Raw genomic sequence first — 18,806 nt, 5'->3', positions numbered from 1 at the left:
GTCAATTAATAATAATAATAATAATAATAATAATAATAATAATAATAATAATAATAATAAATACTGTGCCATAATGTGGTTGTTCCACAAATTATGGAATGGAGAGCTGTGCAACACCAGGCTTTATCCAAGTGCAGGAGTGCAACAAACTCCTACCGTCTGTGCCACTTGCAGCACATGTAGCATGAATGAGCAGATAATCTCAGCAACAAAGAAAGGGTCAGGGTGGAAACAAATAAACAGAGTGCATTGTCAGCTAGACTATGACAGAGCATGCCTAGAGTGCCTTGGTTTCTATTATGACTGTATTAACACAACTTGCTCACACCGACCTGAAATTAGAGATCAATGCATCAAGGTTAGTGGGGTGGGACTTTGAGGCAGAGCTGAACTTTGGCACCTTTCATTTAAGAAATAAGCATGGGCAAGGGATCAATGTACGAATTCTGCACTGGCTTAAAGAAGCAAGGCATACTGGAGATAATGCATGGCAAAAGCGAAAAAACAACAACCATTTTTTGGGGTCTTTTTTATTATAAAAAAGCTTTTAAAAAAGTAATTGACTGCTCCTGTAGGTCCCCTACTGTGATGGCAAAATGGTGTGTGTGTGTGTGTGTGTGCGTGTGTGTCCCTCCATAGCTCTCTGTAAAATGTTATTTTTAAAATACTTTTTAGTTACATAATTTAATAATGAATGATTTAAAATTGATTAAAAATAGTAGTACCGGTAGCTGACGGGTCTTATGTAGTCTTATGTAAGGCGGCTTTGAGAATTACAGTTCTTAATGCAGCTACTTTTCCAATTTTGCCACACCCATTCTGACATGCACCCCTGCACCCTTTGATAACTAACCACGAGCCAATGCTCTGCCGAAAGGTTAGCCACCCCTGTTGTAGAGCGTAAGATTCCCATTATCGCATGTAAGGGGTTGGTTTCCTTTTAATTTGCACCAAGTATGCACTTAGCAAAGGCTAAGTGAGAGAGCTTGAGCTGTATACAGAAAACTATGAGGTTAAATGTCCTGTCTTCCTATATCAGATACAGTATGAAGGCTGGCCAGTACAGTACAGATCCGAACAAAGGCTGAGAATGCACCATATATTTAAAGCACATGGTTTCCCCCCAAGAATCCAGGTTTTTGTGTGGAAGCCATGTGCTTACAGTTCCCAGGATTCTTTGGGGGAAGCCATGTGCTTTAAATGTATTGGGGTTTGGGGGGGTGCATGCTTACAGATCTGGGAACATTTTTTTCCATTTGCACATTACTAATCCATAGTAAGTCATGTTTTATGATCCAGCTTGTCATCCAAATATGGCCTACACCTAACCTAATGTGTGCATGCATGAGAACAGTGGTGCAAATCCAGGGCTATTTCAGTGTGGGGCTGGAACTAAGAAATGAAAAAGAATGGATGAAAGATTTCAAACGTGCTGGTGTTGACACAGCCCAGGCATAGGCAACCTTGGCCCTCCAGATGTTTTGGAACTACAACTCCCATGATCTCTAGCTAACAGGACCAGTGGTCAGGGATGATGGGAATTGTAGTCCCAAAACATCTGGAGGACCGAGGTTGCCTATGCCTGACAAAGCCTAAGCCTTGTGCGCAGCAAATATGTTGCTTTCTTTGGTAAAGGTTAAAAAAAACCCACCCCTATTTATCTACTTGCACTGGCGTGCTTTCGAACTGCTAGGTTGGCAGGAGTTGCTTTCTTTGCACCTTCTGTTGCTTAGCATCATTTTTTTTAGAGCGACTAGAGGAGTGGAAACCCCACCTATGGCCTTTGGTCCTTTTATGTGTAAAATGAACACAAGGATCCTCTTTCCCTGTTGTTTAAGAGTCAACTTGCAGGTTGTAAGTCTATCAGAGAGCTCAGCATTGAAACGCTTGTTCCAGGAGTGTTATGACTCATGGAGGCATTAATCTCAATCTTTTTATAACATCTTGTTCTTTCTCAACTCTCAGGCCCCACAGTTTCAGTGCTTGTTGTTCCCAAGTGTGGCTAAGGGTTTGCTTGGCATGCTGGTGGCACAAGTCTTGCAGGGCAAACAGCCAGGAGGTGATCAGAATGATGCAGAACTGGGAGGTGTGTGTATGTGGGGGGGGGGGGGAATTCCTACTAGTGCCTGGCATGAAGGCTTCCCTCAACAGACATAAATGAACAATTTTTACCCCTGCCTGTGATCATATACACCTGCCTGAGCTCAAGTGTTCGAAACTCCCATTGAGCAGTTTCTGAGCTCTGTAGGTGCAGTACTGCGCCTAAAGTTTCAGATTAAAACTGCAGTGGAAGGAAAGGAGCACCTTTTTTCTGCCTCTCCACTTCCAGCTACTGTACTCTCTGAAGACTGGAGAAGAGACCCTCTTCAGAATATCAGGGGGGTGAGCAGGGGAAGGACTAGACCATGTGAAAAATGAACTTAATATTTTAGCTGCAGTTCATTCCTTTTCAGCTTTGTATTCTTGTTATATAAAAGTGTGCCTAAACATTCAATTGTTGTACCCATAACCTAGGTTTAAGGTGCCATTTAGCTCCTAGCTTTAATATCCAATTTCTAATACTGCCTGAGCTGTAGTCAGTATGAGGAGGGCCCCTGCTAGTAAGAGCAGTTAGATTGGTGGGTACCTGAGACAAGGGCTTTTCATTGGTGGACTGGCACCTTTGGAAATCCCTTCCTAAGAAGGAGCCCCCATGGCCCCATCATTGTCAATTTTCAAAAAGATCTTAAAGACATTCTAACCAGCCCAGGTTTGGTTCATTTTATTGTGTGTTTTTTTATTTTTATTGCTGCTGGCCTGTAAATTAGCAAGTTTGATGGGGTGCTTTGCTGATATGACGTTCTGTGTTTTAAGTCTCTCTACAACTTTTGTGAGCAGGGGTGCCCCTTGAAAAGAGGGCTAGGAATCATTTTAACTGTAAAAGTGGATAACAGGTGCTTGGGTTTTGTTTTGTTTTTTTAAAGATCCACCCATCAGACCCTGGGTGCAAACCCAAAAGCTGAGAGGGTGGGTGTGTCAGAAGGAAAATGAATTGATATTGATTGATATATATTTGTATACTTTGTATTAATGTAATATTTTTATATGTATCTGTGCATATTTGTAATATTTTGTTTAAGTTGTTGCTTCAATTTTTATACAGTTTAGATATCTTTTAAATGTATTAAATGGTATAGAAATTAAATAATCAATCAATCAGATCTCCCTACCCCCCCCTCATTTATGAGAGTTTGGAAATCTGCTATCCATGAAAGTACACACTACTGCTGCACATGTGCATTTTGCTCTGGCTCCGCAAAAGGCAGCCTCATCTATACTTTGATGGATGGTTACAAGGAGGTACGGTACTTCTGTTGCTGAAGGATGTGGCTCTTTATCTGGAGTGAATCAATTTTTGCAGCCGCTGGAAAATTTAGCAATAATTCTGCACACCACAGAAAAACAATGGATGGAATTTAGCTTCATTTTGTCTGTAAATGCCTATAACATTCAGTATATTTTTATTACTTTATTACATTCTGCCCTGTGCAACCACCCCTAATTGTGCAACATTTTGCCTGCTGAATAATTCTGGAGAATTCAAAAGTTTGCCACATCTTTGTAATCTTTCAGTCTGTCCAAATAAAGGTATTACCCAACTGTGGAAATTGGAGTTGTTTTCATACAGAGTAACAAGGCTACTCTTGTTTTCTTAAAGTGCTCAGTATTATAATAGCTGAACTCCACAGTATGATCATCATGCCTGATAAATACTGAGTGCAATACATTGTCATTATATTCAATAAAACTGTACTTTTATTGGCAGCCTAACTTACACAAATTGTTTCTAATTAAGACCCCACATTTATCATATAATCCAATACCACTCACAACAGCATAAAGTCTATGCCAATCCCAAATATCCGTTAAAAATCTATGAAATATTCATTTATTTATTTCCTTCTTCTTCCAAAACTGTCTTATCTCCAGTTACAGGTAGGTAGCTGTGTTGGTCCGTTGTAGTCAAAACAAAATAAAAAAATCATTCCAGTAGCACCTTAGAGACCAATTAAGTTTGTTACTGGTATGAGCTTCGTGTGTATGCACACTTCTTCAGATACACTGAAACAGAAGTCACCAGACCCTAATATTTTGTGAGAGGGTGGGGAGGGATATTATTCAGAAGGGTGGTGGGAATGGGTGATTTTGAAGTCTCCATAGGAGACTTTGGTTATACCACTCACACAATCCTGTGCACAGGCAACCATCCGCAGGTGTGCCAAAAATAAATAAAATGGTGTGCCCAAGACCAGCTCACAGGACTCTCTCGCACCATCTCTAATCACCGCCATGCAGTATGGAATAGCTCAATAAATGTAAGGGGATACACAGCTTACACGATCGGCATCTGGAAAGATAAGCAATTCCTTTTAAGACGAACGGCGGCGCTGCGATACGTCAGAAACAATAGAGGGATTCCAGTGGGGGCGGTGCCTGTTACCACGAGGTAGGAAGAAATCGTTAAGACTCTTTTATTCAAAGAAAGGGGAATGGCTCACAAGCTCTTAAATGTCGAAAAAGAGCAGAGTAGGACTCGTAAGAGGTGGACGAAGATGGGGAAGAGCCCCCCCCAGCCCCGACCGCGGGCATCCCAACACCCTTCCCGCCAACTTCTCTTCCCGCCAACTTCAAAAAATGCCACCGCCGCCGCTGCTTGGGCGCCTCTTCTCAGATAAATAAGCGTTAAATAACCTACGTTTCAGGGCAGCGGGTGGGGAAAGGGATGAATGGACGGACAGAGAGATATAGATACAGAGTACAGACACTAAGTTGCTCGCGCCGCCTCCGTGAAACTGGAGCGACTCCTCGAGCAGCCTGCTGGAAAGGAAGCAGAGGTGAGCCCCCTAGAGCCGAGTGCCAGGCTGGCATCGCTCGCCTCGTGGTCGCGTAGCGAGCAAGGCAGGAAGCCCATCTCCGCCCTCCCCTCCGCCAGGCAGCACCTCCGAGCAGCAACAGGCACCTGCCACTGCGCTCCCCGCGTTCGTCGCTCCGGGGAGAGTTGGCTGCCGATGGCAGGCACACGCGCCACCACCCCGGCCCATCCATCATCGGCTTGGCTGGCATCGGCTTGCGGAGCCACGTCGCTCCTCCCGGCTCGTGTGTGTGTGTGGGGGGTCCTCTCCGTTCCCGCCTAGCGCCTGGGGGCCCCCGGGCAGGCCGAGGGAAGCGGTTCCTTATGCACGTCCGGCGAAACTCACCTGCGCAGCCTCAGCCGCTCCGGCCCCGCGCTCTCGGGTCTCGGCGTGCAGCGTCCTGGCGGCGGCAATTCAATGCGAAGGGGGCCGGCTCACTCCGAGGCAGCCCCGCCTCGTCCCAAAGACAGGCTCTCCCGCGGCCCGCCTCCTCTCTTCGCGCGCCGCTTCGCCACTGCAGGGACCCGGTCGGCTTGCAGCAGCCGCCTCCTTTCCCGCCTTTGCTGGGCACCGTGCCTGGTGACTGTGCCCTGGGCCTGGACCAGTTGGCAGGGCGCTTTCCAAACGAGGGAGGCGGCCGGAAGCCTTTCGTTCGAGATTCGCCATGAGGTATGAGTGCAAAGCCGGGCGTGAGGAAAGGGCCTGCCCATCTTCCGAGTTTCACGCATTCAGAACAGCTGTGCCGGATCAAGCCAGTGTGGCCCATCTAGGCCAGCATCCTCCTGTTCTCGCAATGGCCAACCAGCTGCCTGCGAAATACCAGCAAGCAGCAGGAACACTCTGCCTCCCCTCCTGTCGTTTCCAGCAACGTTTTTCAGAAGCCTGGCTGCCTCCCAACTGTGGAGGCAGAGCATAGCCATCAGTAGCACTCTCCTCCATAAATCTGTCTAATTTTCTTTTAAACGCAGCTAGGTCGGTGGCCATCACCGTCTCCTGTGGAGGCAAGTTCCATAGTTTTAACTGTATGTACCGCATGAAGAAGTGTCTGAGGCCTGGGGGAAAGTGGGGACATAGTTCTCCTATGTGCGTTAATTTTGAGGGTAGGAGAGAGCCCCAGTGATAAAGAGCATTGGACTAGGAGCAGGGAGGTGTGGGTTTGAAATCCCCACTGGGCCATAGATCTCACTTGGTGACTTTGGGACAGTCACTCTTCTTAGCTGTTCCCCCTTTACAAGATTGTTGTGAGGGATAAAAGATCAGAACTCATAGACAGCGGGTTATAAATGCAAGACAGGCACTTGGGGTAAATTACTGCCTTCAAGTAAACATGTCTAGTACCATGCCTGGACTATGGCCCAGATCCTAAGCATGTTTTCTTGGAATTTAACTCCCATTCATTTCAGTGCACTGTAAGTTTCTGAATAGGGCAGCCTTAGTTGAAATTGATTGCCTCTCTGCACACCCCTCCCTAACACCCTTCTCTTGCCATGGCACTGCCTCCAGCCAGCTCTTCTCCAACCATCATTTGGCTGGCACTGGGTCTTTGTGACCTCCCCTTCCTTTCCGCTAATTGGCACACATTTCACTCTGGCTGGCAGCTGTGCCACCCCTCACCCACTGCCCTTGCCCCTAATGTTCTGCTTCCTCCCACCCACCCTCAATGCGCTCCATGTCTTTTGCTCTCTTCAAGCCTCTCCATTCAGGAGCCCAGACGACAAAGTGGGTCATTGCTATTTCCAAACACCTAGGACAGGGTCTGAATGTGAATCAGTTTCCAGAGCCTTATGCCACACACGGAAAGCCTCTTCCCTGCTTAAGGAACCACTTTCTGCCTTGCATCCTTGGTAGGAGGAGATGCCAGGGTTTACATGCTTTTCCAGATATTTTCAGGGCATCAGTATTGTTTTGAGTTTGGGGGAGGGGGGGTGCCAGGCACATATAATTCCTGGATCTAGTAAGTGTTAGAATTTAATCAAGGCTTGGAGTGTTAAACTGGGTGCCAGACACTGAACCCCTGCATTCAGCAAGTGTTAAAATATAACCCAGGCTAGTTTCCTGTTGAGGTAATCACCTGGGGTGATGAGCCATTAAGAAAACAAAGGAAGAGCGATACCCCATTATGAAAGTTGAGAGGGGCTCTGTACCAGATGGCAAATGAGTGGGGCCCCTCCTCCAGCTCTTAGATAGTGGAAAGGACAAAAGCCAGGATTGGGAATTGGTTGTGATGAAACCTAGCTGGGGAGGGGGGTGGGAGTTGCAGACTGGAAAAGGAAGGGAGAGAGCACAGTGTTTGCTGTGTATGTGAATCCAAGGCTGTGGCTATGAAAGAAACAAGAGCTTTTTGGGGTGTTAATGGTGTGAACCCCTCCAACATAGGATCAGGTCGCATATAAGTGTAAATAAACCATATACCACAAAGACACCACAGTTTCTGCTGTGCCTCATTTGCAAAAGGACCCTGGGTGACCACCTGGAACCCCTGAAATCTTGCACTGCTCAGAGACTGAGGTGGTGCTCAACAGTATATTTCAGGTGACAGCCTGGAGACACTTATTTCTATAATGAGCAATCCAGATGCAGAACAGACTGTTTTCTCCCCTTTCAGGGTTCACCTTTGCTGTCAGGGTTTACTCTGAGCTAGGCTCAGAAAGGCAGCCCCAAAGACACTGGCCCCAGCAATCCTGTTCACAGGGTGAAGGGTTGCATCTGTGCAAAATGCGCATCCCATATATGAATCTGGGTTTCCACAGAAAATAAAATAAAATAGGGGAGCAGTCTGGGGTTTGAGTCAACCTCTTCTTTGAATGGGAAAACAAGGCCCATCAGGAAGCTGGTAAAATAGATAACTACTGCAACCAGGACTTCCCTTAATGCCAAGAACCAGTTTAATTTACTGTTGTTTTAATAATATCTGGCAATCCCATGGTAGCAAGGCAATATGGTCTGTTAGCAGACTGGAATTCACAAAGAGGCTTGATGTCGCTTAGCATTCTCTGATGAGGCCTCATGAGAAGAGGAATACGTACAGGAAAGGGCTAAGCAATACAGAACTTCCTCAAAATGTCATCACACAGGTTGCGTTGTCAAAACAGAGGTCATGACACCAAATGGAGTCACAGAGTCATTAATGATCAATAGTGAGTGATTTCCAGAGGAATACTTGTAGTTGTGTTGGTAGACTCTTTGCTGTTTTTACACTGAATGTAGTTAGCATACAAATCAAGGTCCTATGAGTCCTCCTTTCAACCTTGGTTGTGGATGGAAATGAGACCTATTTAAATTTTATTATTTTTATTTTTTAAGTGATACCCCACCTTTTTGCTTGACAGGGACTCAGGGCAGCTCACAGGCTTGCAAATGCCATCTTCATCTCGGTCATCCATGGATTCCAATCTACCAGTATACTCACTGGCAGCAGCTCTCCAGGGTTTCAGACAGGAATATGCCAGTCCTAACTGGCATAATGGGAATTTAACATGGGACATTCTGCATGCAAAGCAGATGTTTTACCACTGAACTGGGATGCCTTTAGTACTAGGGACCACAAAACTTGTTTTTACTTTAAAAGTTGTTGTTGTTGCAGCATTTATATCTAACCTTTCCTCCAAGAAGTTCAAGGTGACTACATAGTTATTTATTATTTCATAAAATTTACATACTGCGGGGGAACCCTCAAAGCGGAAATCGTTTTCCCACCCCTGTTTTATCCTCACATCAATCCTGTGGGTAGATTGGGCTCATAGGCAGTGAGTGGCCTGAGATCACTCTGGGAGCTTCCTGGCTTAGGGATTTGAACCCTGGTCTCTGCAGGATTTGAACTCTGACGACTATACCACATTGGCTTTTATTTAGCCTTTATATCAGGAATGCAAAGGGAAGGAAACACAGTATTTGCTCAAAAAGGTTATGAAGATTATGATAGTTTTAGGCACACGTAAAAGATCTTTTAATCCTCATAAGCATGATAAATCGTCATTTCACTTGCAAGAGAAAAGAAGTTCCAAGAAAAGAAACTACTGTACTCTGGAGAGTTTTGCCTCCATTAGTGCCAGCTCACAGTGAAAGCTGAGGATTGGGGGTTAAATGCAGTTCTGCATATATCAAATAACGAACACAAAGTGAATTCTCACTCACTCATTCTAACTCGGAATCATCATTTTGTTTAAAATAAGAAGAATGTAATACTGTAATTCATTTTCTCTAGAGATACATCAGAGTTCTTGTAGCAACACTCTGTAAAATGAAGACCCAAAGCAGCAATATTGTCCACAGCTGCAGTTCTAAATCACTCATTTTCTAAGTTAATCCTGTTGAAAGTCAACAGGACTTATTTCAAGGACAGTGGATTTAGGAAAGAAGTGCAAAATGCTCTATAAACATCTTCCTGAAAACGACGACTTTAAAGCAGTATCCAAATATAGAAATAAAATGAAAATTAACATAAATGGATTATAAGCTTAACTGCTGAAAATTATTTCAGGACTTCACTCAGCCTTTGTTGTCTGCAAACATCTACCGTAATTAAAGAGAGGGAGCAGTGGTCATAGTGTTTAGCGGCCTGTCTCACACACCATTTCCCAGACCTATATGCCATCTGCCAAAGCATTTATTAGTAGTGCTAGGAGGGTGGAAATATACACATATACTAAGCAAAATTCAAGCTCACACAAACAAACTGCTCCTATTGCAGAGATCAATTAGCAGTGTTAAACCCAAATTCATCCAGGGCTATTTGCCCCCATTTCTTTGCTGCGCCCGTAACATCCTCAATCCTAGATTGCTGCCAAGGGTTCATTCTGCCATGGCTGCTAAACAACTATGAGAACAGGTTGTTGTTGTTTAGTCGTTTAGTCGTGTCCGACTCTTCGTGACCCCATGGACCATAGCACGCCAGGTACTCCTGTCTTCCACAGCCTCCCGCAGTTTGGTCAAACTCATGTTCGTAGCTTCAAGAACACTGTCCAACCATCTCGTCCTCTGCCGTCCCCTTCTCCTAGTGACCTCCATCTTTCCCAACATCAAGGTCTTTTCCAAGGATTCTTCTCTTCTCATGAGGTGGCCAAAGTATTGGAGCCTCAGCTTCACGATCTGTCCTTCCAGTGAGCACTCAGGGGTGATTTCCTTAAGAATGGATAGGTTTGATCTTCTTGCAGTCCATGGGACTCTCAAGAGTCTCCTCCAGCACCATAATTCAAAAGCATCAATTCTTCGGCGATCAGCCTTCTTTATGGTCCAGCTATGAGAACAGGTAAAGAGGTACAAACCCTCTGGTCATTAGGGTCCTATTATCCAGGAAGCAAGGTCATAAAAACCAGCCAAGCTAAACTTTTTGGCACAAATGGCTGCCGGGTGCATTATCAGGACACTAGTCGATTGCTGTCATGGCTCGTCTGAATCCATGGCCCAAATGATTGGAGGCCCAATCATGTATCCTTAAATTTCAACAAAGAGCCTGGGGAGGGTTAGGTACATGGTGCAGCGAAGGGGCAGGGGCAAGATGATTAACTCTTTCCCCACACATACTTATAAATTTATCTATATATTGTTGCATGCCACCCCAATCTCTGAGGTGGTAGGGAGTGAAAAGGAGGGAGCAGGAAAAGAGGAACTTGCAGAAAGAAGAGAGTGCATGCTCTGGGGTGGAAAGGGAAAAGGGTTAAATGGAAAGAAAAATTATTCCGTAGATAATGTAGCTGCAACAACATTTGACAATATTGTCAGCATTGTGCCTGCAACTTTGAGGACTTGGAACCTAGGGCTTGAGCAGCATGTTTTTTAAAAAATTAAATTTGAAATTGTAGCAAATCCTTATATTCCTTCTCTTTTCCGAGGGAAATGAAGGGGGAGGGGAGAACAAGGGATGCACCATGATTTGGGGTTTATTCAAGTGTGCAGGAAAAAAGCACTGCTATAGAAACTAACTATCTGCTGCTCTTTAAGGGCAAATACTCTACCCTCCCCCACCCCCAAAACTCCAGCAAATTCTCTTGCTTTGACTTATATGAGGGCCAATTTGGTGCATGGTTTGCAAAAGTATTCACTTAACAATTGGCCAGTGCTGGGGAGAGAAGACACAGAGGTTAGGCATGTTATTTTATTGTTGTTTTTGCAAAAGTGAAGCAGAAGGAGAATGTTTTAATATTCATCCAACACTGCTTTTAAGAAGCTCCTTATGAGCCAATATATCCACAAAGGGGCAGGGGAGCATCAAGAAAAGCCTGAAGAAACATTAGGCCATGACCTCCTGTTGATGACTCATTTGTCTGCAAAAATAAAGAAAAGCAGCAGTGTCAGCATAAAACATACCAACAGTGAACTGGGCTATACCGAGAAGGCCTATAGGAGACAGGCCAGTAGATCTGCTGCAATGGCTGCACACTACCCCAATCTCCATGAGTGGTTACAGATTCTAGGGCAGGGGTCCCCAGACTTACCGGGCTTCGGGCCGGAGAGTAGGGGAGTGCGCGCGCAGCGGGCCGGAGGGCGGGGGAGTGCGCGCCCGTGCGCATGCGCACACGCACACGGTTGGAAAAAAATCGCCGAAAATCGCTTGTGCGCATGCGTATGGGCCTCCCCCGACCCGGAAGTGCATCAGAAATGACCTCTTCCGGGTCGGGAGAGGCCCAAACGCATGCGCACAAAGGATTTTCGGCGATTTTTTGCCGATTTTGAAGATCGCCGCCGCGCCGCGTGCCGTAAGAGCGGGCGGCGGCAGCGGGCGGCGGGGGTCGTCGCGGGCCGGATTGGGCGGCTAATTGGGCCGCATCCGGCCCGGGGGCCGTAGTCTGGGGACCCCTGTTCTAGGGATTCTAGATGCTACCCAGGATTGGAGAGATTGAGGCACAGTGGAGGCTAGTATCTTTAAGATACAGTGGTACCTCGGGTTAAGAACTTAATTTGTTCTGGAGGTCCGTTCTTAACCTGAAACTGTTCTTAACCTGAGGTACCATTTTAGCTAATGGGGCCTCCCACTGCCGCCGTACGATTTCTGTTCTCATCCTGAAGCAAAGTTCTTAACCCGAGGTACTATTCCTGGGTTAGCGGAGTTTGTAACCTGAAGCGTCTGTAACCCGAGGTACCACTGTATATGGTTTATTACCATATTTTTACACCTGCAGCGGAGGAGGTACAGAACATTGTACCTCAATAATGTATCCCGTTGCCCCTCTCTTATCTTCAGCAAGCTTGGCTGCAAAAGCCTGGGAGGTTATGTACAGTGGTACCTTGCAAGACAAATGCCCTGCAAGAAGAATTTTTCGCAAGATGAATGCGTTTTGCGATCTGATGATGACTCGCAAAACGAATTAGTTTTGCGAAAAATTCGTCTTGCGAATCGCGGGTTCCCATAGGAATGCATTGAAATTTAATGCGTTCCTATGGGAAAAAAAGAAATTTCAATGCGATTCGCAAGACGGAATTTTTTGCAAAACGAGTTGACTCGCAGAACGAATTAAATTTGTCTTGCAAGGCACCACTGTATTTATCAAAATAACACAATAATAGGTGCCAGGTTATTAAAGCCAAAGTACCACCATTGTGGGAAGCGGGTGGTGCTGTGGGTTAAACCACAGAGCCTAGGGCTTGCCGATCAGAAGGTCAGCGGTTCGAATCCCCGTGACGGGGTGAGCTCCCGTTGCTTGATCCCAGCTCCTGCCAACCTAGCAGTTCGAAAGCACGTCAAAGTAGATAAATAGGTACCGCTCCAAGCGGGAAGGTAAACGGCGTTTCCGTGTGCTGCTGTGGTTCGCCAGAAGCGGCTTTGTCATGCTGGCCACATGACCTGGAAGCTGTACGCCGGCTCCCTCGGCCAATAACGCGAGATGAGCGCCACAACCCCAGAGTCGGTCACGACTGGACCTAATGGTCAGGGGTCCCTTTCCCTTTCCCTTTACCACCATTGTACAAAGATGCAATTGGCTGCAGTCCTCTACCCACAGCTGGGAGTAAGCTCAACTGAGAACCATGAGACTTACATAAACTTGTATAGGATTGTACTACTATACACACACACACTTCAACTCTAATCCACAATCATTGCAGGCAAGCTAAGCTCTGTGATACACATGTGATACCAAAAAACATAAGTGAGATATTGTACAAGGATAAGGGAGTACTGATATAATTTGCAATTACAGAAGATGTGTTATACAACATATCTCACATGCATGATGGGTGGGTCATTTTGCTCATTGTGGCCTGTAAGTGATTGTAAGATGGAAATGGCATTAGGTGGTCTGTCACCATATTATGTATTTATACTTTGAATCAAGTTGCTACCCATCCCTAATTTTATATATCGGAGCCTGGCTCTTAATAAATGGTACAGTTCTTATGGACACAATTTATCCATTTATTTTATTTTATTCCTATGGACTATTTCTTATAGGAAATAAAATCGCAGTGACTAATCCTAATTTTGGCTCCTTGAGAGACTGAATTTGTTCTTTGCCAATGCAGTGCAATCTGCACTGAAATAACACAAAAGATGATAGTAATGAATGCTACTAAATAATGCTACTAAATACTATTTTTCAATAGTTAATAATGAAGCTAATTATAGTTAACGATGCCCATTATTATATTGCAGTTGCAATAATTTCGTATTCATTTTGTGTTTCTAAAATGTTGAATGGGTCATTAGTTTTCCATGTTACTGGGTGGCAAATTAATTTTGAGTGGTCCCTGTGCTTTATGTATATGCATAAGTAAAATTAAGAAAGCTACAGGCTGAAATTGTATAGTGGATAGTGAGACTATACAGTATCACAAAGTTCCACTTAATCCTGGGTGTTACGGTATCAGAATGCCAAACCAATACAGTACATAGATGAAATGACTGCCCTCTGTTGGAGAAAACAGGTTCCCTACTCAACAGATAAGGCAGTCCAGGAGACATTATATCAATTGTATCCTGTGGCACCATCACGAAATGAGTCTTTCTGGCTGAGTAAATGCATGCCCGTCATTTGGGGTGACAATAGCAGCTCACACTCAACCCTCCCTAAGCTACTGGTATTTTCATCCTTTGACCTGATAGAATCTTGAGATTGTTGTCTGTGGAGGCCCTATGGGGTCTTGCAGGCTTCCAGTGGGAGCTGTCATTTCTCTGTATTGGAACAAGCAGGAATTTGAGCATTCCCTTTCTGGCTCAATAAGCAGAAACAAACCTACATTGTCTGTAGCTCAGGCTTCAACTCTGCCGGGGGCACCACCATCACGCATGCAGACTCTCAGCTGTGCACATTCCACACAATTACATTGCAAGATTCTGACTCGCCAGAATCTCATAAACCATGGATATGGGGTGTGGTGTATATTCAGACATGAGGTAAACATTAAGCCAAAATGGATCTCATGGCAGCTCCTTCTCACGGCTGACGTTATTTCCCAGAGCCTGGGAGCTCAAAATACCAAGATGATTGACACTTAAAACAGTTTCAGTTCACCTACTAGGATTAATAAATAGCTTGTATGGATTCAAAAGTTTTTTTCCACACTTTCCCAATACAGTGAGGTTGTGTCTCTACTGATATTTGGCTGCCAGCTGACCTTCCACAGAATCTTACTCATATTCACTGTCTGCTTGTAGGAAGTGTGATACTGGAGTCTCAATCTGACACGAGATCGTGGTTCTAGTTCTATCCGATTGAAAACTCACAAGTTATCACAACTAAAATATTATCCTCGTCTTTAGTAGGGATGCCGGTCCTACCAGTAGGCAGAACAAGGTGGCAAAGGATGCTGGGGTGGGGTGTTGGAGGAGAGAGCTCTGGGTACTATGTCACCTGCCCCATAAGCTCACCTGCTGCCTTTAGCTACAATAGGGGACAATGTCCCATCATTAGTGCTGAAATAAGATTCAGCTGCCAGACCAGCTGGCTTTTGCATATGGGGTGGGGAACACTTTTGAGGAAGGGCCATAGCTTTGTAGTAGAGCATCTGCTATGCAAGAAGGAAGTCCCAGGTACAATCCTCAGCATCTTCCAAGTAGGGCTGGGAAAGACTCATTGCCTGAAATTCTGAAGAGCCACAGTCAGTCAGGATGGGCAATTCTGAGCTTGACGGACCAATGGTCTGACTCAGTAAGCTTGAGTGAATATCCTTACGTTCAGTCTCATGGTGATTCTTCTTGGCAACTCAGTAGAAAATATGTAACTCTCATGAGAAGAGAACACTCCCTGGAAAAGACCCTGATGTTGGGAAAGATTGAGGGCACTAGGAGAAGGGGACGACAGAGGACGAGATGGTTGGACAGTGTTCCCGAAGCTACCAACGTAAGTTTGCCCAAACTGCAGGAGGCAGTGGAAGACGGGAGTGCCTGGTGTGCTCTAGTCCATGGGGTCACGAAGAGTCGGACACGGCTAAACGACTAAACCACAAATCGAAAGGGATCCCAAGGATTGTCTTGTTCAACCCCCTGAAATGCAGGAAACTCAACTATGGAATGTAGGATGACCTCTGGGGTGAAGAATGGGAAGCCTTGCATGTAGAGGGTTCCCGGTTCAATCCCCAGCAACTTCAAGTAGGGCTGGGAAAGACCCTCTGCCGGATGTCCTGGAGAGCTGTTGCCAGTCAGTGTGATCAGTACTGAGCTAGACGGACTCTGCAAAAGGCAGCTTTCTATATCTTTGTGGTCCTAAGAAAAGAGGGAGTAACAGAGATAGCAGGGGATAACATGGGATACGGCTGCAGACTCTGGCAGTGCAAGAAGACACACAGACACCCATGGCCTGCAAAGAGAGAGGAGAGAGGGCCTGCTAAGGAGTGGGAAAAGAGTGACATCTAACAGAGAGAGAAGTCAAGGATGGTACAGAGGGAGCATTGCTGCGAGTCATAGAGAGTTTCACATAGTAAACGGAGTTAAAGCAAAGTAATGCAAACATCACTAAGAGAGCAAACAGAGAATTGAAGATTGCAAATTCTATTATATATTAACAAAAGCTATATTACTATTCCTCTTATTTATAGTGTGTGTGTGTGTGTGTGTAACCTTTGTCTTATGAATGTAGATTGGGAGATTTATGGAAGAGTAGATATCTGTAAGTTGGAACATAAATGATAAAATAATGTATTTTTTTCTTCTCTGTTTTTTTCTTGTATTATGATTTTAAAACATTTTTCAATAATAATAATAATAATAATAATAAAAATAATAATAAAAATAATACAGGCTTGAAATTGTAAAGAGAGCGATAGCAATGTGATTCTCTCGAGGTAGCAAAAATAGAAGTGTGGCCTTCTGAACAATTTGAGTTTGACACCCCAACCTAGATCACCTTGAGCCCATCAAAGACTTGGCCGGTTACATTACTGCCCCCTGCCCTGGGGTGTTGGCAAAGCAGGGAGCTGACAGACCGGCTCAACAAGGAAAACGGTATGTCCTGGCTCCAAGGTCACCAGGTCTATTAAGCTGTTGTACAGAAGCAGCAGCTCCTTGGGCTGGCAACTGGAGCCAGACTCCAGCGAAGGAGCACCCACGGTTGGACTTTAACCAAGCTCTTAGGCCATAAATAAAGTGGAGGCCAAAGACCAGCAGGGAGCAAAAGAGCCAGTGTGGAGTCCTGAGCTTAGGGTAAAGGTCTTGTGCCACAGAGCCACCCTCACCAGTAGAGGATGAATGGGCATTCCCCCACAACCTCAGCCAGACTCCAGCTGCCTGTGTTCTAGACCAAGGGGCAGCACTGGCTCTCAGCTTCCTCCCTCCTGTGTCACAGTTTTGTCTGTATAGAGCTCAGAATGGAGGGGTGGGGGTGAAGACTAGTATTCACTGGCTCTGCCTGCCAATGGCTCTGGCTCCCCCTAGTGTTGACCTCCCTGCCTTCACTCACCCTCACCTCTAGTTGTGCATTAAGCCAGATCTCTCACTTCAAAGACTGACCTCTCCTGAGGCCAGCCATCAATATATTAAAGTCAAACATAAAGCAGCCTGCTCACTTTCAATTAAGGTGCAATTAAAAACAACTGAAAATAGATTAGTAGCTTTCCAGAAACGGGGGAGGGGGGGACAGGACTCCCACCACATGCTCCTATTACAGGGTAGTCCAATTTTCTTGTGGGAGATTTCAGGAGCAGGTATGCAGTCTGCACTATATATCCTTAGACCAGATGATCCACGGAAGGATACGATGATGGAGATTCGGGGATTTGTCCTCCTGCTCTATAAACTCCTCAGCTGCCAGGATTTTGCAGGACCAGCTGGCAGGTGTCAGTGGCAGCTGTGTGAGATGGTATGAAAGGACAAGCTGTGCCCACAGCAGGCCTCTGCAGAGCACTTCTTAGCACAAAAGAAAAGTATTACTATAGCACAACCTAGTACTTGGCTCACTGCAAGGCTTGTCTTAATTCAGCCTCAGCTCCAGATTGCTGAGGCCCACCAAGGTCATGACCTCCTCCCCATTGCCATGACCACACTCCTCTTTTCCAGGCAGAGAGCCAGTGAGCAAGCAGGCAGCTCCTTCTTCCCACCTCCTCTGTTGTCTGGGTCAGCTCGAGAGGCAGTAAACCAGAGCTAGCCAGCCCATGAGACAAGGTGAAGCAGTTGCCTTAGGTGGCAGATCTGGTCTCCAAGGAGCTCGGCTCCTCCTCTCCCATGTCCACCCACCTGTCATGGACTGGCTGGTTGCAGAGAAGTGGTGGGAGACACCAGCCGGGGAACCCCCTAGTGAACCCCCAGGGGAAGAAGACTCAGAGCCAGGGGATTGGTGGTGGATGCTTTATCTGATATTCCAGCATCTTAGGGGGGTGGACTACATGACCCTTGGGTCTTTTCCAACTCTTAAGATTCTATGACAGTGAGTGGTCAGAGGGAGAAAAGATAGGGAAGTGTTGCCAGCTGGCGTGGCAACAGGGTTTCATGAGCAGGAAGAGTCTCTGGCAGAGTGCAGTCCAGACTCTGAGGCAGAAGCAGAGGCTGGAGATGGTGGGGGTCAAGAGGATGCTGAAGAATCCAGGGAGTCTCCCCCTCCTGCTGCAACCAGCTCCCCTCCCCCCTGGTGTCTGAGAATGGGCAGAGAAATGAAATGAGCAGAACACAGATTAGTTGTCTGCAGACGCAGTTTGAGACTTGGGGGGAATCCAGGAAAGGAGGAGCCTTAAGGAGGGGTGGGAAGGCTCCTTCAGTCCTCACAACTGTGTCCTCGGGGCAAGACCTCCAAGTAGAGTTGCCGAGACCCCTAGGCCTGAGTTGTGGATTTGTTTCCTTGATTAAAGATTTAACTTCACAGGCCTCGGGTGATTTATCAATTTTTTGTTGCTGACCTACACCTGACACCACCTCCTCTGTACCTGCCTGCTACCCATTCCTCTTCACCTTCCTTTTGCTTCTCAGTCACCTTCAGCATAGGGGAGAGGTGCCTGCGGGCAGCATTTTTCATATTGCCTGCAGCGGCAAAACGTCCTGGGCCAGCCCTGGAGGGAACAAACTGGAAGAGGTCCGGGGGGAGGGGCTCTTGCCAGTGGGTCCCCTGCTGGGCTGTGGACCAATGGCAGAAGCCCAGTGGTGCTAAAACTAGTTAACCCTCCCACACATTGCTGTGGGTTATCCCTATGGCTGCCCCCCCCCACCCTATGACGCGTTGCTGTGCCTGACTCAGCATCATAGCTGTCAAGTTCTCCCTTTTTTAAGGGAAATTCCCTTATGCTGAATAGGCTTCCTCGTGAGAAAAGGGAAAACTTGACAGCTATGCTCAGGGTCAATGTTTCCTAGGAAAGGGGGAGGATGTGTCCGTTTCCCCCTGGACTATGTGTTTTTTCCTCCCCCCCCCCCCGGTGGTTGTGTCTTATCCCTGTGTTTACTCCCATCCTGTAGTGACACATGAAGTATCCCCTCCCCCCACCCTACGTCAGCCCATGACCTATTTGGGCCCCTCCTCCCCTCACCCCCCCCATCCAGGGCTCCATTTGGGATAGTATTTA

General features: G+C 46.1%; 1 protein-coding gene across 5 annotated transcripts in view; it reads right to left on the bottom strand.

The window, feature by feature from the left end:
• The window catches only part of SLC29A1 (solute carrier family 29 member 1 (Augustine blood group)), a 78,757-nt gene that overhangs the window by 50,344 nt on the left and 9,607 nt on the right, over window positions 1-18,806 (bottom strand). The window contains exons 1-2 of one of the 5 annotated variants that reach the window (XM_060272935.1): window positions 5,238-6,485; window positions 4,377-4,473 (exon numbers count right to left, since the gene is read on the bottom strand). The exons of 2 other annotated variants lie outside the window; for them this stretch is intronic. The gene's annotated coding sequence lies outside the window, so the exon portion shown is untranslated. Of the gene's footprint in view, window positions 1-4,376; window positions 5,211-5,237; window positions 6,486-18,806 lie in introns of those variants that run through there. 2 more of the 5 variants (XM_035108166.2, XM_035108167.2) reach the window with 2 other exon arrangements.

The sequence above is a fragment of the Zootoca vivipara genome, chromosome 3 (genome assembly GCF_963506605.1).
Source record: "Zootoca vivipara chromosome 3, rZooViv1.1, whole genome shotgun sequence".
Classification (NCBI taxonomy): domain Eukaryota; kingdom Metazoa; phylum Chordata; class Lepidosauria; order Squamata; family Lacertidae; genus Zootoca; species Zootoca vivipara.
The sequence above is the reverse complement of the archived record's forward strand: the minus strand, read 5'-3'. Positions and strand labels throughout refer to the sequence as shown.